The sequence below is a fragment of the Muscardinus avellanarius genome, assembly GCF_963383645.1.
Source record: "Muscardinus avellanarius genome assembly, chromosome: X".
Taxonomy (NCBI): Eukaryota; Metazoa; Chordata; class Mammalia; order Rodentia; family Gliridae; genus Muscardinus; species Muscardinus avellanarius.
The window spans coordinates 101516805-101530320 of NC_137792.1; the positions used below are offsets into that span (position 1 = coordinate 101516805).

Genomic DNA, 13516 nt, shown 5'->3' on the forward strand with positions numbered 1-13516 from the left:
TGTAGCTCAAAGGTACAATTCCCCTGGGTTCAATCCTAGTACCATAAAAAATTAAACTTGGGGAAACTTTCCCCCATATTTATGTTCATGCCTGTCAATCCTCTATACCCGTGAATGTGTGTTCATAGAATGTACATTCATTTTAAAATGAGCCCATGAAAAACACAATAAGAATCTACAAACTGGGCACCATTGCATAAGCCTATAATCCCAGTACTAGGGAGGATGAGACAGGAGGCTCACAGGTTGGAGGACAGCCTCACCAACTTAGTGAGACCCTCAGCAACTTAGCAAGACCCAGTTTCAATTTTGTTTCACAACTTTTAGAAACTGAAGTTTCTTTTCTATCAACCTCATTTCCACTTTGCTGAAGTGTCTACAGCACAGCTTAAGACTGCTCTGTGGTTGTTCTCACTCATTCCGTGGCTGACTGGAAGCTGCAGACCCGTCTTCAGTGGCTGTGTGCTCCAGTCTTCAGTAGGGAACTAGTTGCACCTGCACGCCCCGGGACCAATCTGAGACATCGGACTGAGTGACGGTGAACTCAGGAGCTGGTACAGTCCGTTCGCCCCGGGCCGTCTCAGCAGCCGCCTGCTCTTCCTTTTCAATCTCTTCAGGATCTCTGTAGAAGTAGAGGTCAGGCCTGACCTCCCACAGGTGTTCCCGGGAGAGTGTGCCACGCATGCGCAGGACTTCCCAGGCCAGTATCCACCACATGAGCCCCAGAGTGAGCTCGCTGGTTGTTGCAGGGTATGGAGATGTCCACGCAGCGCATAGGAGCGTCTGTGTTGCGCAGAGCGATGGTGGGCAGGTTGACAGAAGACGTCTCCATGAGAGGCTGGTGGTCAGCCCTGGAGTCAGTCATGGCCAGACGACAGGGCTCCTGGAAGGCAGCCAAGAGCTGGCTGGTGAAGGTCCCAGGTGTAAAGTGGCCAGCGAGCAGGGTGGCGCCAATGGCCGCAGCAAACTTGAGCTCAGCCCGCTGGCTAGTGTTCCTGGAGGCTGGGATGCTAACGTCAGCAAGGTTCTCCATGACAACAGTTGCTCGAGCTGCCAGCAGAAGCTTCTCCCAGGTCCTCTTCAGCTTTAAGATGTAGGTGCCGTCACTTTTCCTTTTGTAGATAATATTGTTCCATCTGGAAATCTAGGTTGATGCCACCTAAGTGGGCTCCTGCTGCAAGGAATTTGAGGGCACCCTCCTCCTTCATTTGCAGGACATCAAGGGCTCCGGACACTATGATAGTTTCCCTTTAAGGTATGCCAGGATATGGACCCCTCCCTGGGCAGCGTGGAAAGCCAGTTTCAATTTTAAAAACGGGGGGGGGGGCTAGGATGCGAAGCATAGTGGCACACACTTGTAATCCCAGTACTTGGGAGGTGAAGATAGGAGGTTCACAGGTTGGAGGTCAGCCTTAGCTACTTAGGCGTGGGGAGCCATTAAGGCTTTCCCCTAGATTAATATTTCTGACTCAGCTGACTGCCCTTCATCCAGAGTCAATAAGGTTTGGAGTTATGGAAAGTTCAAAGAGGTCTGGGAGAAGATCAGGTGGTGATGACACGAGGGTATTAATTAATCTACCTGTAATGTATGTGTTTTGGATTGGTCTGTATTGTATTCTGGTGGTGATGGCACGAGAATGTTGATTGACCTGTAGCTGTGTATAAATACCTCTGGAAAAACAAACCGGCGTCGTGCAATAAAGATGAGATTGACCCAGAAGTAGGCATCAGCGCAATAGAGAATACTGACCCAGGCATAATCGTCGACCAGTAGGAAATATTGACCCAAGAACAGGGGTCGGCCAGTAGAGATAGTAGGCTGGCGGCTCCCCCACGTTAAAATAAATTAAATGTTCTGAGAATCAAATTCTTAGAGATAAATTCTTCATCCTCACGCCTCTCTTCAGAACCCGTACTTTTGCCGGCTGGCTCCAGCACTTACGCCTTCCACAACTTGGGGAAACCTTGTTTCAAAATAAAGAATAAAAAATAGGGCTAAGCTGGGCATGGTAACACACGCTTGTAATCCCAACATTTGGGAGGCTGAGACCAGAGGATCGTGGTTTGCGGACAGCCTCAGCTACTTGGTGAGGCCCTCCGCAATTTAGTGAGATCCTGTTTCAAATAAAGAATAAAAATAGGGCAAGGGGTGTAGCTCAGAGGTCAAATGCCTCTGGGTTCCATCCCCAGACCCCCCCCCCCACACACACACATAGGGCTAGAGGTGTAGCTTGGAGGTAGAATGACCCAGGGTTCAATCCCCAGTTACTTACACACACAAAGCCATAAAGAAAAACAAAATTATGTTATTTACAGGGAAATGGGTGGAACTGGATAACATTATGCTAAGTGAGATTATTCAGTCACAAAAAGTAAGAAATTGAATGGTCTCCCTAATATGTGGAAACCTGCGAGAAAATGGGTCATAAGAGGAATTATAGAAGAAAAATATAAAATAAGGAGTTTATCTGGGGTATAGCTCAGAGGTAAAATACCCCTGAGTTCAATCCCTAATACCAAAATAATTAAAGAAAAGGGAAGGAGGAAGGAAGGGAGGGGAAAGACGGAGGAAGAAAGGAAGAGTCAACAAACTGGACATATTGGAACACCCCTGTAATCTTGATATTTGAGAGTGAGACAGAAAGATGGCAAGTTTGAGGCCATCCTTTGAAAGATAGTGAGACCCTATCTCAAAATAAAACACAAAAAGGATTTGGACATGGTAGAGTATACCTGTAATCCCAATACTTGCCAGGCTGAGACAGGGAGGATCATAGACTCAGGGCCAGCCTCAGCAATTTAATGATACTCTCACCAACCTAGTGAGACCCTATTTCAAAGAGGATAAGGTTGTAGCTCTCAGGTAGAGATCCCCTGGGTTCAATCCCCAATACCAAATAAATAAACAAATGAATAGACAAGTGGTTTGGAGTATAGCTCAACTGTAGAATACCTCTGGATTCTAGCACCAGTACCACAAAAAAAGAAAAAGAAAAAAGAAAGAAAAAGTCTGCAAAACAAAAACTAATTTGGTGTCTAAAACTATGTGCAATTCTACAAAACAGTCTGCCAGTTTTGCTGAGATATTCCATAGTCGTGATCCATGTATGGTACTACTAAATTTGCATATGCAGTAGGATTTAGCCACAGCAAACGTTTAAATCCAGGCTATTTTAACCTTGTTTCCATGAATGCCCCTATGCCACCTCTTTCCTATTACTCAGCTGCTGCTCAACTCAGCAAATAAGAACTTTCACATCAACTGATTCCTTCTGAGATCGAGTACTAATGATCTGTGGGTTCACATAACTAGTGGGAAGCCAGCTGTAACTCACATTTATTAAGTGCCTCCCTATCCAGAAAAGGGCAAGCCATGAAATCAGGTCAGGTGGTCGATGTTGTGATAGCAATGGATGATATTCAGGAGAGAAAACTGATAACCAATATTAGCATCTGCTCTCCCCTCCCAGCATGTAGAAAAGATAAATCTAGCATCATATTTCTAAACCAGTACTTCTAAACCCGGATGTGCACACAGATCACTGAGGATTTTAATAAGTTCAAAATCCTATTTGGAGCCGGGCATGGTGGCGCACGGTTGTCATCCCAGCATTTGGGAGGTTGAGACGGGAGGATCACGGTTTGCGGACAGTTTCAGCTGCTTAGTGAGGCCCTCCATAACTCAGTGAGACCCTGTTTCAAAATAAAGAATAAAAAACAGGGCTGAGAGTATAACTTGGAGGTAGAATGCCCCTGGATTCCATCCCCAGTACTGCAAAAATAAAATCCTATTGGGTAGTTCAGTATTCCTAACAAGCTTTCAGATGCTGAGGACATTGCCTGTTTATGCTTTATGGAGCAATAGTCTAAAACAGGGGTCAGCAATCTAAGCCTCAAAGGCCAGATCTGGCCCACTGCCTGCTTGTGAACAGCCTGTCAGGTAAGAACTTTCCCTGACCCACTCAGAGAAGCAACAAAAAGACAAGAATCTGAATGTAATCGCAGCCTCTAAAAGCCCAAGGAGCAACAGGAAAGATGAAAGCACCAAGAAAGGAGGATTAGGAGCCAGGTGTGGTAGTACACACCTGTAATCCTAGTAATTGGGAGGCTGAGAGGAGAATATCGAAGGTTTGAGGACAGCCTCAGCAACATAGTGAAACCCCTAGCAACTTAGTGAAGAAAAAAAAACATTTCAAAAAAAAAAAAAGGCTGGAGATATAGCTGAGAGGTTTAAGGCCCCTGTATTCAATCCCCAGTACAGAGGAAGAGGAAGTGGGGGAGAGAGAGGGAGAAAGTCAGAAAGACAGAGTGACAGGGAGAGAAGAGGAAGATGGAGAGGAAGAGAGAAGGAGGGAGGGAGGGAGGAAGGGAAAGGAAAGAAGGTACTGGGAGAAGAAAAAGGAAGGAAGGAAGGAAGGGACGGACGGAGGGAGGGAGGAAGGAAGGAAGAAGAGAGTGAGAGGGAAAAGAAAAGAAGGACTGGGCCCTCTCTTGATTTTCTAGCCACAAAAATCCCAGGACTCCTGAATAAACCGATAGGAAAAGGGAGGACAGCCGGGCTTGGTGGTGCACACTTGTAATCCCAGCATTTGGGAGGCTGAGACAGGAGGATCGCGGACAGCCTCAGCTACATACTGAGGCCCTTTGTAACTCAGTGAGACCCTATTTCAAAATAAAAAATAAAATCCCGGCATGGTGGCGCACACTTGTAATCCCCGCGCTTGAGAGGCGGAGACAGGAGGATCGCGTAGGTTCGAAGCCAGACGCGCTGGCTTAAGAGACCCTGTTTCCAAATAAAAATATAAAAATGGGTCTGGGTGTGTATCCGGAGGTAGAAGGATTTCCAGGAACCCCAGTGCCACCAAAAAATAAAGAAAGAATAAAGAATAAAAAATGGGGCTGTGGGTATAGCTTGGAAGTAGAATCCTCCTGGGTTCCATCCCCAGTGATGCAAAATAAAATAAAATAAAATAAAGAGGGAGGCTCACACTTGTAATCCCAATACAAGACTGATAGAGGAGGGCTGCAGGTTCCAGGCCAGCCACAGTAACTTATTGAGACTTTCCAGAACTTAGTAAGACACTGTTTCAAAATAAAAAATAGACATGGGAATATAGCTCAGAGGTAGAATGCCTCTGAGTTCAATCTCCAGTACAAAAAATAAATAAAAAAGGAAATGAGCAAGGGAGAAGAGAACTGGGGAGAAAGAGAAGGACAAGCCCTCTCTAGAGTCTTGTCTTGTAAGAACACTAATCCTATCAGAGCAGAGCCCCACATGTGACCTCATGGGAGGGGTGCACTACAGACAGAACCCAGGAGCATTCTACCTCCAAGCTACACATTCGTTTTTTTATTTTTTATTTTATTTTTGTGGCACTGGAGATTGAACCCAGGGACATTCTATCTCTGATCTATACCCCTCAGTCCTTTTTACTTTTTATTTAAAACAGGGTCTTACTACGTTGCTAAGGGTCTTGCTAAATAGCGATGCTAGGCTTCCTGGACCCTGTAATCCTCCTGTCTCAGCCTCCCGATTTTGTGGGGTGATCTAGGGATTGAACCCAGAAGTGTTCTACCTCCAAGTGACATCCTAGCTCTACTTTTTTTTAAAACAGGGTTTCGCTGCATTGTGGAGGATGGCCTCGAACCATCCTTCTGTCTCAATATCCCAAGTACTGCTATTACAGGCGTGCCCCCAGTATACCCAGCTACACATAACCTTATTTTAACTTCAATTACTTTTTCCAAGAACTTGTAGCACACACCTGTAATCCCAGTACTTAGGAATCTGAGACCAGAGGAATGCGGGTTTGAGACCAGCCTCAGCAACTTAGTGAGACCCTCACCAAATCAGGGAGACCCTGTTTCAAAATAAAGGACCAAACCAAATTATAAATCCATTAAATAGCAGAGCTACAATTTCAAGCCTGAGAAAAACCCCTACAAGGCCTGGAAGGCACAGCCTAACATGTCCTAGACAAGGAATAGTGTTGTAGTTAGAAGCGTAGCAGAGTGTTTGCCTAGAATGCGAAAGGGCCTGGGTGTAATCCCTAGCACCAATAAATAAATAAATAAATAAATAAATAAATAGGGCCTGGGTTTAATCCCTAGCTCCCTAGCACCAATAAATAAATAAATAAATAAGGCCTGGGTTTAATCCCTAGCACCAATAAATAAATAAATAAATAAATAAATAAAATTCTGTTTAGCTGGGCATGGTGATACATGCCTCTAATTCCAGTACTCAGGAGGCTGACTCAGGGGATTGCAGGTTCCAGCCAAGCCTCAGTGAGACACTGTTTCAAAATAATGAATAAAGAGCTGGGCATGGTGGCTCCGGTTTATAATCCCAGTGCTTAGGAGGCTGAGACAGGAGGATTGCACAGGTTCGAGGCCAGCCTCAGCTACTTAGTGAGGCTCTCAGCAATTTAGTGAGGCCCTGTTTCCAAATAAAGCATAAAAATAGGTCTTAGAGTATAGCCTGGAGATAGAAAGCACCTGGGTTCCACCCCCAGTACCAATAATAATAATGATGATGATGATGAATAAAAAGGCTGGGGTTATGGCTCAGATATAGAATGCTCCTAGGTTCAATCTTAGTACCAAAAAGAGAAAAGAAGAAGAAAATGGATCACAACTCAGCTCTTCCACCTTAGGACAAGTCACTTAACCTTCCTGTGCCTCATTTTCCCATCCATAAATTGGGGACAAAAATAGTAATCCACCACTTAGGATTGTTGTGAAGATTAAACTAATTCCTATGGAGCAAACACTCACAATAGAACCTGGTATAGTGTAAGCACTTGATGGGTATCAGCTGTTATTTTATCCTACATATTTGAGGAAACTCTTTTCCAGAATATATTCAACAAATAAGTTGCTAACAAAAAAAATATACTCCAGGAAGAAGCTATACATACTCACTGTCACACTGCACCCAGGATTTGAAGAGTCCAGTTTGAAAAGCATGAAGTCAAGGACAAATTTTAGAAGTAGAAAAAAAGGCACTGAGGAATAGAAATTAGGTGAGGAGCCAGGCGAGGTGGCACACGCTTGTAATCCCAGCACTTGAGAGGCTAAAACAGGAGGTTCACACAGGTTCGAAGCCAGCCTCAGCTACTTAGTGAGGCTCTCAGCAACTTAGTGAGACCCTATTTCCAAATAAAATATAAAATAGGTCTGAGAGTGTAGCCCGGGGGTAGAAAAGCCCCTGGGTTCCATCCCCAGTACCACAAATAAAAGAAAGAAAAAGAAATCAAGTGAGGAAAGGAGATCTAAGAAATATCTGGCTCTTGGAGTGTTATCCAGAAAGGTCTAGTGTAGCTAAAACAATGGGGGGCCAAGGGTGGTGGCGCACGCTTGTAATCCTAGTATTTGGGAGGCTGAGACCAGAGGATTTTGGTTCGTGGACAGCCTCAGCTACTTAGTGAGACCCTCTGCAACTCAATGAGACCCGGTTTCAAAATAATGAATAAAAAATAGGGCAGGGGGTGTAGCTCAGAGATCGAATGCCCCTGGGTTCCATCTCCAGACCTGCAAAAATAAAAAAAATGAAAATAATAAAACAATGGGAGAAGGGTGGGAGCAGTGTCAGGGTGGGAGCTCCCAGGAAGACAGGAGTGGTTAAAAGGTACCAAAGATCTTTCTCATGAATCTCAATTTCTGAGTTTCTCTGGGGCAGAAAGACCTTTCAGCAATCTCAACCCAGACCTACTTGCTCTGCCCAAACAGGAGCACAAGCTTTGCCTAAAATATATAGAATACTGGGGAGTTTGCAGCAAGAAAAGGCCATTTTCTCTTCCCTGAAAAAAAAACAACAGAATGCAGGAATAGCAGCGGAAACACTCCCGTCCCTCATTCAAAAATAACAAAGGAAATTATCCTTAGGAGACACAAACTCATGTACAATAGACTAATGGGCCAAATATTTGCCAGGCTGTAGGCCCCTTACTCAGTATGTAAATGAGCTGAATGGAAGGGAGGAAAGAATCAAAACAGCTGTGCTGTATTTTTTTCTCCCCGAATTGACCAGGAGGAAAGAATTTTTCAAGTAGTTAAAAATGACTCTATAGCTATCCTGCTCCTGCTGCAGAGGCAGCCTCGACACTTCGATTTCTTATTGTGCCATTGTCCTGAATAGATGGGATTATTCTAGTCTGTTATTATTTGTTCCACACAAACAGCAGACTATCTTTCTGAACTTTTGTCCTATACCACAAGGACCTACCAAAAATAAAATCCGCAGAAGAGCAGAAAGTGAAAGGGTGCTTTCATGTCTAGTGCAAAATTTGGGGAAAGAAGGCTCTGTCCCTCTCATGTACATGGGCACTCACGTGCGTACATGCATGCATGCATGCACACGCACATGCACATACACACACATACACACTTCCCCCTGGGACATGAGAGAGGCACATAATTACAGACCTTCACACCCCTTTCACTGCATCATGCTTGGGCTGTACTGAAGGAATATAGTCGTCGCCCACACAGCCTGGAAAACGACCGGCTTGCCTTAGGACTGCCTCGCAAGCCATATGTGCATCAGTTACAGAGCCAACTATGATTTCCTCCTGGGCACATGGTTCAATATATGTTTTTGCACAGGCAGTCATGGACGTGAAAGTCATTTCTGAAGAACTCAGATTCTCAGATATACATATTTATACACATGGCAATGCTGTGGAACTTTCTATCAAGAGGGGGACATCTTGTGGATTATCTCAGAATTGAGTGTTTTAAGAAGGCAGGACAGTGACAGAAACAGCATCAGTGACAACAGCCACCCCCTTTTAGACATTTCCTATATGCCAGGCATAGTACCAGTAACTTTACATTGGTTAGCTCACTTTATTTTCAGGGCAAACCTGGAAAGTAGGTATTATTTTTTTTTTCTCGTGCTGCAGCTAGAGAAACCGAGGCTCAGGGAGGTTAAGTAACAAAGCCAACATTTCACATTTGGTAAGTAAAAGAGTCAGGATTTGAGTTAAGATTTTAGTGACTTGACAATCTTGAAGGCTCACCGGTTACAGGCCAGCGCCTGTTCATGCAATAACATAGCAGGACCCTCTTCCAAAAATAAAAAAATGGAATTTGAGATAGTATGGTAAGCAAGATTAGCCAGTCTCAGAAAGTGAATAGTTGTTTTTTTTTTTTCTCATATGTGGAAGCTAGAGAGAAATTCAGGAACAAAAAAAGACCCCAGATGAAGGAGTCAAGAGTCCAGTGGAAAGCTGGGCATGGTGGTGCACACTTGTAATCCAGTGTTTGGGAGGCTGAGACAGGAGGATTGTGGTTTGCAGCCAGCCTCAGCTACTTAGTGAGCCCCTTTGCAATTCAGGGAGACCCTGTTTCAAGATAAATAATAAAAAATAGTACTGGGGGTGTGTCTCCCAGGTAGAATGCCCCTGGGTTCCATCCCCAGTACTGCAAAAAAAAAAAGTGTCCAATGGAAAGATGGAGGGGAGGAAGGAGGGGATAGAGATGGATCAATTCTCCCTGAAGGTAGCTATGTACATATATGAAGTTATCAATACCAATCTCTTATTTTTCATACTTAGCCAAGTTTTATTTTAATAATAAGTCCACTATCAGTGGGTAGCTGGTAAAGATCTTCTCCCATTCTGTAGGCTTTCTCTTTAGATTCTTGATGATTTCCTTTGATAAGCTATTTGATGCCATCCCACTTATTAATTCTTGTTTTAATTTTCTGAGCTTTGGAGGTCTTGTTGAGGAAGTTACTACCTGTGACTGTATGTTGGAGTGTTGAACCTATGCTTCTCTGGTCTGATTTCCAGGTATTTGATCCATCTTGAGTTGATTCCCCGACCCCGGTGCCCAGCCCGGGCCCCACGTCGCGGGTCACCTGACGGGGTTGCACCGCATCCAAGATGGCCTAATCTCAATGATATATATGGAGAAGTGGAGGGAACAGGTGAGAACCAGAGGGAAACACAGTATTTGTGTGAGCATGTGTATTTCTATTGCTCTATGCCTCAGTATGATATATAATCATAATGCACCAATAAAAGTATAAAAAAAGCAAAGAAAGAAAGCTAGGTACAGTGGTGCCAACACTCAATGGTGTGGTAACTTAGAGAGACCTTGTTTTCAAAAATAAAAATAAGCCAGGAGTGATGACACACATGCATAATCCCCATACTTAGGAGGCTGAGACAGAAGGATCACAGGTTTGAGGCCAGCCTCCACTACTTAGTGAGGCCCTCTGCAATTCAGTGAGAACCTGTTTCAAGTAAAAAATAAAAAATAGGGCTGGGGGTGTAACTCGGAGGCAGAATGCCCCTGAGTTCGATCCCCAGCACCTAAAAAATAATAAATAAAAGCCGGGCGTGGTGGTGCACGCTTGTAATCCCCGCACTTGGGAGGCAGAGACAGGAGGATCGCGCAGGTTCGAAGCCAGCCGCGCGCGCTGGCTTAGGAGACCCTGTTTCCAAATAAAAATAGAAAAATAGGTCTGGGAGTGTAGCCCGGAGGTAGAAGGGCTTCCAGGAACCCCAGTACCACAAAAAAATAAATAAATAATAAATAAAAAGGGCCAGATGTATAGCTCAGAGTTAGAGCACCCCTGAATTCAATTCCCAGTACCACAAAAAGTGTTGGTGTATAATAGGACTTTGTAAAGTGAGTCCAATATTACCTGATATGCCCCAAGAGTGTCAACTACTTACAAGAGTCCTTAGTGAGTCCTTTTGGAATGTAATGAGCACCTCTCAATTATTCTTTTGTGTGCCCAACCAGATCTTTCCCATCCCTAAAATTGAAAGGCGCACCTCAAACCATCTCCTCTAAGCCTTTTCCCTCTCCACCCTCACACCCCCTCTTTTTCTGAATTCTTGCAGCATGTGTCATCGCTACCATCTCATTTAGCCTTTACTATAACCATGTGTAATGCTTCATGCTGTTACTGTCATCTGCCCAGGCACACTGTAGGTTCCCAAAGCGAGGGAGCATTTCCTCTGCATCTTTGTTAGCACAAGGCTGAGAATTAAGCTGAGTATTAGTTCATTAGTTCTTTACTGGTTTTTATAAAAATGTTATCAAAAACTAATGTACATGGGCCATGATAAAAAGAAAGCTAGATGGGCACAATGCCAAAACATGCATGGAATTCATTCAGGGACTCATTGAAAATGGTCATTAAGATACTGGGACTGAGTTTTAGACACATTTTTGTGTGTGTGGTACTGGGGATTGAACCCAGGGGCACTCTACTTCTGAGCTAAATTCCCAGTTCTTTTTATTAGTTGAAAACAGGATCCACTAAGTTACTGACAGCCTCACTAAATTGCCGAGGCTGGCTTCAAACCTGCGATCCTCCTCTCAGCTTCCCAAATGCTAGGATTATAAGCATGTGCCACCACATCCAGCTTAGACACTGTTCATAGAAGGTTTTGCCCTGCTTCCACATAATGTCCTTCCTCTTTAAACTCTGCTCATGCATGTTTTTGAATAGTGTCAAAATAAAAGGTGCTGGACATTGTCCCAAGCATTCTACATACACAAATCCATTGAATTGCTATACTAAGGTAGATACTATTTCTTCTTCTTTTTTCTTTCTTTTTTTTGCAGTACTAAAGATTGAACCCAGAGGCATCTACCTCCAAGCTACACCCCAAGTCCTATTTTTTATTCTTTATTTTGAAACAGGGTCTCACTAAGTTGCCAGACGCCTAAGTAGCTGAAGCTGGCCACAAACCTGCAATCCTCCTGTTCTCAGCTTCCCCAATACTGGAAAGACTGGGATTACAAACATGTACCACCACACCTGGTGGCATTCTACCTCTGAGCTATACCATCAACCCTTTTTTATGTTTTTGTTTTGAAACAGGGTCTTGTTAGGTTGCTTAGAGTCTCCCTATGTTGCTGAGGCTGGCCTCAAACCTGTGATACTCCTGTCTCAGCTTCCCAAGTACTGGATTTACAGGCATGCACCACCACACCAGGATAGATACTATTATCATCTGCAGTTTGTAAATGGGAGCCGGGTGTGGTAGCATACACCTGTAATCCCAGTACTTAGATCCAGGATGGAATCCATTGGTCTGTGTGGTGGAGACCTAGGTTGGATCCATATTTTAGCTATTATGAATTGTGCTGCTATGAACATAGGTATGCATATGTTACTGTAGTTTTGTGATTTCAACCCCTTTGGAAAGATACCCAGGAGTGGTATAGCCAGATCATATGGTAGATCCATTTCCACTTTTCTAAGGAATCTCCACACTGATCTCCATAGCGGATGAACTAGTTTGCACTCCCACCAACAGTGTAAAAGAGTTCCTCGTTCCCCACATCCTCACCAGCATTTGCTGTTATTTGACTTCTTTATGCTTGCCACTCTGATTGGGGTTAGATGGAATCTCAGCGTAGTTTTGATTTGCATCTCCCTGATGGCTAATGAGGTAGAACATCTTTTCGTGTATCTATTGGCCATTTGTATCTCTTCTTTTGTGAAGTGTCTGTTCAGTTCAATTGCCCATTTCTTTTTTTAATTGCATAGTACTATTGTATTACATAGGCATATCTCAATTTGTTTACCCACTCACAGATTGTTGAACATTTCAGTTGTTGCTAGCCTTGGATTATTATGAATAAAGCTAATATGTATATAATATACAAATTATAGGCCTTATATAGATATGTTTAACTTCTTTTTTTTCTCTTTTTTTAAAATTTTTATTTTTTTATTGGTGCACTGTATTGCCCATTTCTTGATTGGGTTATTTGTCTTGCTAGTGTAGAGTCTTTTGAGCTCTTTGTATATTCTGGATATTAGCCCTTTTATCAGAGTGGTGGCTAATCTTCTCCCATTCTGTAGGCTTCCTCTTTAGGTTCTTGATGGTTTCCTTTGATGAGCAGAAACTTTTTAGTTTGATGCCATCCCACTTGTTAATTCTTGCTTTAATTTCCTGGGCTTTGGAGGTCTTGTTGAAAAAGTTACTGCCTGTGCCTATATGTTGTTGTGTTGAGCCTATGCCCTTCTCTAATAACTTCACAGTCTCTGGTCTAATTTCTAAGTCTTTGATTCATCTCAAGTTGATTCCTGTTGCAAAATTATGGGAAATGCACACAATGGAATTCTATTCAGCTATCAAGAAGAACAAAATCATGTCATTCGCAAGAAGATGGAAAGACCTGGAGAACATTATGTTAAGTGAGATCAGCCAAGCACAGAAAGAGAAGGGACATATGTTTCCTCTAATATGCCCAAACTACAGAGTATTAGGAATACCAGAGAGACTCCAGATAATGGAGGGGAAATGTCAGCAAAGCTGAAATGGAAGGGTAGTAGACGAAGAGGGCTGAGGTTGATTAATGGAGGAGCTACATCCAAGTATGTGTAAAAGTATGAATGTAAGCCGGGCGTGGTGGCGCACCCTTGTAATCCCAGCATTCGGAGGCTGAGACCAGAGGATCGCAGTTCACAGCCAGCCTCAGCTACTTAGTGAGGCCCTCTGCAACTCAGTGAGACCCGGTTTCAAATAAAGAATAAAAA

The 13516-nt window shown here is 43.6% G+C and overlaps 1 pseudogene across 1 annotated transcript; it reads right to left on the minus strand.

Annotated features, from left to right (window-relative positions):
• Nucleotides 1–353: 353 nt before the first annotated feature.
• Nucleotides 354–1226, minus strand: LOC308278995 (small ribosomal subunit protein uS2-like; annotated as a pseudogene). Its single transcript has one exon. The product of its transcript is annotated as a small ribosomal subunit protein uS2-like (transcript).
• Nucleotides 1227–13516: the final 12290 nt, after the last annotated feature.